Below are 7,477 nucleotides of genomic sequence, written 5' to 3'. Positions count from 1 at the left end.
TTTCATGCCTTTGACTTCTTGTGATAATATATTGGCTTTATATTTCACGACTATTGAAGGGTGCTCTTGTATAACCATGTCACATGTACCCCAACTGAGATCAGTAAAAATGGATGACATATACATATACAACATGTACACCTTGTCTCTTTTGTTAGCCACATTTCAGATTAAGCAATGCTGAGGACGGCTTTGTTTTCAAGAAGGGGGTGATGATGAGGACATGGCTACCACAGTTACACCCATATCCCTTGTTGTTTTTACCACTTGGAACAATTGCTAGAGCTCGCATACGCCAATTCAACTATTAGGTACTTTCGTTTCTTGGTAATGTTTCTAGTGTTCATGAGAATATGATGCTGCCTAACATAGATACATTTGTGTTGCTTACAATTGAAGGGCCTAGCACGGACAAGAAGGATGAACATTGGAGTATGGTCAAGCACGGAGACGAAGGTGCGTGCGAAGAGAAAAAGAACGAAGGTTCAATTGGAGATTTTCGGACTTTGAAGCCACCATGATGACATAGAAGAAGATGGACGAAATATACAAGGTGGCTTTTTCTAAATTTCGTCCATAGCTTATTAATGGTGCCGCGCCACCTTATTTCTGGGCCAGGCCCATTTAATTTCGAAATACTACTTCATAGGCTGTTTTTAGAGTCCATATTGTAGGGGTAACAAATTGGGAGGTATTTTAGTCCCACCTTGCCAAGGGTGGACGAAATCCCCTCTCTTTTCCACTATAAATATAGCCCTTAAGGCATCGTTTAGACTTGGGTTTTATTTAGTTAAAAGTTAGCCATTGCTGCAACTTCGTATACTTCGTTTGTGTCCAACGACCAGACCAAGACCGCTTATGAAACCCCACTTTCATCAATACTTCATCCATATTCGCAATATTCAGATTGCTTAACCATATTCTTGCTTGTTCTTCGATTGCTTGCAGGAATAGACCTTCGTGGTCAGGTTGATCGTGCTCCGGCGTGGTCAATAACCTCTCGGAGTTGGTTTAGTGATTGCTAAGGCGCAATGTCATTGCACGTTTATAGTCGGATCGTCAAAGTCGTCTCCACCAAATTGATAGTTATCATCTCATGAAAGATCGGGCCCCTTGCCTCTATCATGGCTCGACGGGAGTACGAGCCGGACTCCCTCGGCGTCTGTGCGGCGGCAGGATTCCTCCCGCTTGGGAGGAAGGCGGCAGCGACGTGGGCTGCGGCCCGGCTCTGCTGGGCCTTTGGCCCAGTCGGGCGGTGAAACTCTTTTTTTTAAATAATTTCGCCCGAAAGAAAATCCCTAATAAAATATAAAAAAATCTAAAAATTCCAAAAACAATTTTCACCATCTAAATAGAATATTTACAACAAAGTGAACATTTTTCTGGCCTAAGAATGGAATTTTCAAAAATGCGTATTTTTTTCTAATTCAAATAAAATAGCAAATAAAATACAAATAAAAATCATAATTTGATTTTAAAATTATTCCTCCAATATCTCTCTTAATTCGAAGAAGTCATATTATCTTCTCTCATTTATTTTTAATATTGGAAATAATTGGAGAGAAAAATAATAAAATCAAATTGATCCTTTCTTCAAATTTGAAATAAATTCAAATATGATTTTTGTGAAACCTCCAACTCTATCCTTGGGTCCTTGAGTTGCTTAAGATTTCCAGGACCTCAACCAAATGCAAGAATAAATATGATATGCATATGATGATCTATATATAACATCCAAATTGAAAATTGGGATGTTACATCGCTCTATCCAAACTTTGAGAGTTTTGACTACAATGGTTGCTGATCACCACCTGGTGCTGGGTAAGAACTGGTAAGAATTTGAGATTTGCTTGACAGATTTGTGACACCCGACCACCACCACTTTCCAGTAGCCTGTAGGATCATATTCTTGTTTGTTCCTATTGCGGCTAACTATGGCAGGACTACAAGCCGATGAGATTGACTGGGAGAACATGACAAACAAGGAGCTTCATGATAAGTTTCATCAAATGTTGGGTCAACAGGTGGAAGACATGATGTCCAGGTTTGGAAAGGCAATGGAGAAGATGGATGACATTGAGAAGACAATTGACACCAAGTTGGATGCCAAGTTTGATGAAGTACTCAAATGTCTCCCACAACCACCTCCATGCCACGATACAGTAGGGCGAGCACATCGTGTTCCTCTTGAGCCAGGACAAGATTCTAGTGCTGCTGCTACTGTTTTTGATGCTTCTGTAGCTCCTTCTGCTACTTCAGAGGTGGATGACTATTACAAGGATGAGGTTGATCAAAATCAGAACTACGTGCAGCCACCAGCACCACCACCAGCAGGTCGACCTCAGGTATATATTCGCAACGGTAGGCCTGCACCACCACCACAGGTACGAGATCATGACCATATTCCTAAACTGAAATTGAATATTCCACCATTTGAGGGTAGATATGTTCCTGATATATATCTTACTTGGGAGTTAGAAACTGAACAACGTTTTACATGTTTACAATATCCCGAGGAGAGACGGGTTGTTGCTGCTGTTTGTGCTTTCCCTAGTTTTGCATGTGTATGGTGGTCTAAACATTGTAGATTATATCCTATTCCAGCTACTTGGGGTGCTTTGAAAACTGCTATGCGTACTCGTTGGGTTTCACCATATTATCAATGTGAATTACTTCAAAAACTGCAGCGTTTGAGACAAGGAAAAAATTATGTAGAAGAATATTATTAGGAATTACAAACTGGCATGATTAGATGTGGTATTGTTGAGGAGATTGAATCTATGCGTGCATGTTTTATGGGTGGATTAAATAGAGATATTCAGACCATTCTAGAGTATAAGGAGTATAATAATATCACTCGTTTATTCCATCTTGCTTGTAAAGCTGAATGTGAAGTGCAGGATTGACAAGCATTGGCACAAACTAACTTTTCTGCAGGTCGACCTTCGTCATGGACACCGCATGCATCTTCTACTGCCACTGCACCAACACCTCCATCAGGTGCCACCTCCAGCCTTGATACAAGAAACCAGGCACAACCACCACTATCTGCCAAGAGCGCACCTGCCGCGCCTGCATAGAGCTCTTCTTCTTCCATGGCATCAACAGGGCACACAAGTGATATTATTTATCGTCGTTGTAAGGGAAGAGGTCGTTATGCAAGAGAATGCAAATCTAAGTGTGTGATGATTGCTACTGAGGATGGTTAGTATGAGTCCGCTAGTGACTATGATGAGGAGACTTTGGCTCTTATTACATGTGAAGAACATGGTGGAGATGATTCTGAACATGAGATGCAATACATGGCTCCTAAAGATGCTAATAGGTATGAATGTTTAGTTTCTCAACGTGTTTTGACTGTGCATGTCACACAAGGTGAGGAAAATCAGAGGCATAATTTGTTCCATACAAAAGGAGTTGTGAAGGAACATTCTGTTCGCGTCATCATTGATGGAGGGAGCTGCAACAACTTGGCTAGCATGGAGATAGTGGAGAAGTTATCTCTCACCACAAGACCACATCCACATCCTTATTATATCCAATGGTTCAATAACAACGACAAGGTTAAGGTAACGCGTACTGTTCCTTTGCATTTTAGTATATCTACATATGCTGATTATGTTGATTGTGATATGGTATCCATGCAAGTATGTTCCTTATTACTTGGTAGACCATGGAATTTGATAAAAAATCTGTACACCTTGCTAGAAATAATCAACATACTCTTTTTCATAAGGATAAACATATTACTTTGCTTCCTATGTCTCCTGATTCTATTTTGAAAGATGATATTAATAGAGCTAATAAAGCAAAACAGGAGAAAATAAGAGTGAAAATCATATTGGGGCAAAAGATTTTGAGCAACAAATGAAGCCTAATAATAAACCATCTAGTGTTACTTCTGAAATTAAAATGAAAAGTACATGTTTATTTGCCACTAAATCTGATATTGATGAGCTAGATTTCAGCAAATCTGTTTGCTATGCTTTTGTGTGCAAAGAGGCATTATTTTTATTCGAGGACGTGACTTCCTATTTGCCTCCTGCTGTCACTAAAATTTTGCAGGAGTTCGCTGACGTCTTTCCATAAGAGGTGCCAGCTGGATTACCGCCTATTTGAGGGATTGAGCATCAGATTGACTTCATGCTCCTTAACTCCAACTTCCTGATTTTAATAAGACTTTTGAGCTTGAATGTGATGCTAGTGGAATTGGATTAGGCGATGTGTTATTACAAAATGGCAAACCTGTTGTATAGTTTTTTGAAAAATTGACTGGGCCTAGTCTGAATTATTCTACTTATGATAAAGAATTATATGCTCTTGTTCGGACTTTAGAAACATGGCAACATTATTTATGGCCCAAAGAATTTGTTATACTTCTGATCATGAATCTTTGAAACATATTAAAAGTCAAGCTAAACTGAATCGTAGACATGCTAAATGGGTTGAATTCATTAAGACTTTCTCTTATGTCATTAAACACAAGAAGGGTAAACAAAATGTTATTGCTGATGCATTGTCTCGTCGCTATACTATGCTTTCACAACTTGACTTCAAAATATTTGGTTTGGAGACCATCAAAGATCAATATGTGCATGATACTGATTTTAAAGATGTAATGCAGAATTGTAAAGAAGGAACAATGTGGAATAAGTTCATCCTCTGCCTTCTTCACGAACTTGATCCATGTTCTTCCTTCTTTACAATTCTGCAATACATCTTTAAAATCAGCATCATGCACATATTGATCTTTGATGGTCTCCAAACCAAATATTTTGAAGTCAAGTTGTGAAAGCATAGTATAGCGACGAGACAATGCATCAGCAATAACATTTTCTTTTCCCTTCTTGTGTTTAATGACATAAGGGAAAGTCTCAATGAATTCAACCCATTTAGCATGTCTACGATTCAGCTTAGCTTGACTTTTAATATGTTCCAAAGATTCATGATCAGAATGTATAACAAATTCGTTGGGCTATAAATAATGTTGCCATGTTTCTAAAGTCCGAACAAGAGCATATAATTCTTTATCATAAGTAGAATAATTCAGACTAGGCCCACTCAATTTTTCAGAAAAGTATGCAACAGGTTTGCCATCTTGTAATAACACACCTCCTAATCCAATTCCACTAGCATCACATTCAAGCTCAAAAGTCTTATTAAAACCAGGAAGTTGGAGTAAAGGAGCATGTGTCAACTTATCTTTCAATACTGTGAAGGCTTCTTCCTGTGCGGTACCCCAAACAAAAGGCACATCCTTCTTTGTAAGCTCGTTGAGAGGTGCAGCAATGGTGCTGAAATCTCTCACAAAACGCCTATAGAATCCAGCGAGGCCAAGAAAACTCCTCACTTGTGTGACCGTTTTGGGCTGCAGCCAACTCTCAATAGCTTCAATCTTATCTTTGTCAACTTCAATTCCCTGTGGAGTAACGACATAGCCAAGAAAAGATACTCGGTCGGTGCAAAAGGTGCACTTCCCAAGGTTACCAAACAAACGTGCATCACATAGAGCAATAAAAACAACACGTAAATGTTCCAAATTTGCTTCCAAAGATTTGCTATAAATCAATATGTCATCAAAGTAAACTAACACAAATCGTCCAATGAAAGCACGTAAAACTTCGTTCATTAATCTCATGAAAGTACTAGGTGCATTAGTTAACCCAAAAGGCATGACTAACCACTCATATAATCCAAACTTAGTTTTAAATGCTGTTTTCCATTCATCTCCCTATTTCATACGAATTTGATGGTATCCACTACGCAAATCAACTTACTACAAGGATTCCGGCCTATTGCAACAAAATTTATTGCTACAGCTACGTTTTGTTGCAATAAAATACAATATTACCACAAATTCTCCGGTTATGGTAATAGGCCGCACATATTGCCATAACTTAGTTTCATCGCGATAAATACTAACTTTGTTGCAATACATGCCTCATATTTCAACAAACTGTATCGGCGTTGCAATATGGTAGCGTTATTGCGACAAACAAATTCCGTTGCGCGAGGGTAGTCATTTTATTGTAATAGAGACTAGGTATTTCAACAGAATAACTATTCGTGGCAATATTCAAAAAAATATTACGACATCGGCATGATGTTGCATTAGTTACGAATATTGTTGCAAAAAAGTGGCTAACTATTGCAACAAACTGCATCAGCGTTGCAATATGGTAATGATATTGCGACAAACAAATTCCGTTGCGGGAAGCAACCATTTTTAATAGAGACTAGATATTCAACAGAATAACTATTGTGGTAATATTTGAAAATATATTGCAACATCACTGCGACCTTACATTAGTTACAAGTAAAATAGTGGAAAAATATATTATTTGAATTTATAGATATTAAGTTATGATTTTTGCAAGCTTTAAGGAGCAATTAAAATATATTTTAATTGCACCAATTTCAATTAACCAAAACAATGAAAAGTTTATAAATGGATAGAATACACTTTATTGATAGGAATATATATATAAATAATTTGTTCAATTTGGATTTGAAATGGCCAAGTTGTTGCCATTTTAAAACTAGGGTGTTTTCGGCCAAAACAGGGACTTGTCAGATAGAAACCAAAAATGAGCCACAATTGGGGAAGCACTTGCAGATTGGTACGACTTTTCAGTCTGTTACGGAATGATCTAAACCGCGTATTGACGGTGTATCTGACCATAGGGGCCTGTTTGTCAGGTGCTGACAGGCATCTTCTTTTGCGGAAAAAAAAACCTTATAGTTTTATTTATGTTTGCCAAAAAAGCGTCTCGAGAGACCGTTTACCGCGCAAGCACTCTCACCGCTGCACCACTGCAGGAGTTCATTCTTTTGGAAGGCATACCCTCTTTTACACCAGAAGCTAATTGCAAAACTTCGAAGAAATAAAAGCGCCCCCGCAAGGATTCGGAACTGGGGGAAAACTCCGCGATGAGCACTCGTCGCCGCTGCTCCATTGCGCCATTCCTTTGAAATAGCAGGCTTATTTCTTTGTATATTTTTGGTACGTTGCGTTTTTTATCTGTTTTTTTGGGATTTCTTTTATCTTTTTTTCCAGATCTTGCGTATTCTTCGGATCGTATGCGGTGTGTGTATTGTATATTGAAAAAACTGTACACACATATGTATATGGTATATTAAAAGAATGTCCAATTATATACGATGAACATTTTTATAATACGAAAAAGTTCATTGTATATTAATAAAGTGTTCAATGTTCAGTGTGTTTTTACAAAAAACATCGCATACTAAAAAGTTCACTGTAAATTAAAAAAAATGTTAAAAGTATTGAAAAAGGGTCTTATGTATATTATACAATTTTGCGTGTTGTTCCGATTCTACGAAGAAGGGTCCTATGTATATTCAATGTTCAATGTTATGAGTCTATGAAGAAGGGTCCTATGCATATTATAGAATACACATAAATATGCCGTGTATACACATAAATATGCCGTGTATATATACATTGTATTTCTAT

This window comes from Triticum dicoccoides, chromosome 3B, assembly GCF_002162155.2.
Source record: "Triticum dicoccoides isolate Atlit2015 ecotype Zavitan chromosome 3B, WEW_v2.0, whole genome shotgun sequence".
Lineage (NCBI taxonomy): Eukaryota > Viridiplantae > Streptophyta > Magnoliopsida > Poales > Poaceae > Triticum > Triticum dicoccoides.
Note: the sequence above shows the minus strand (reverse complement) of the source record.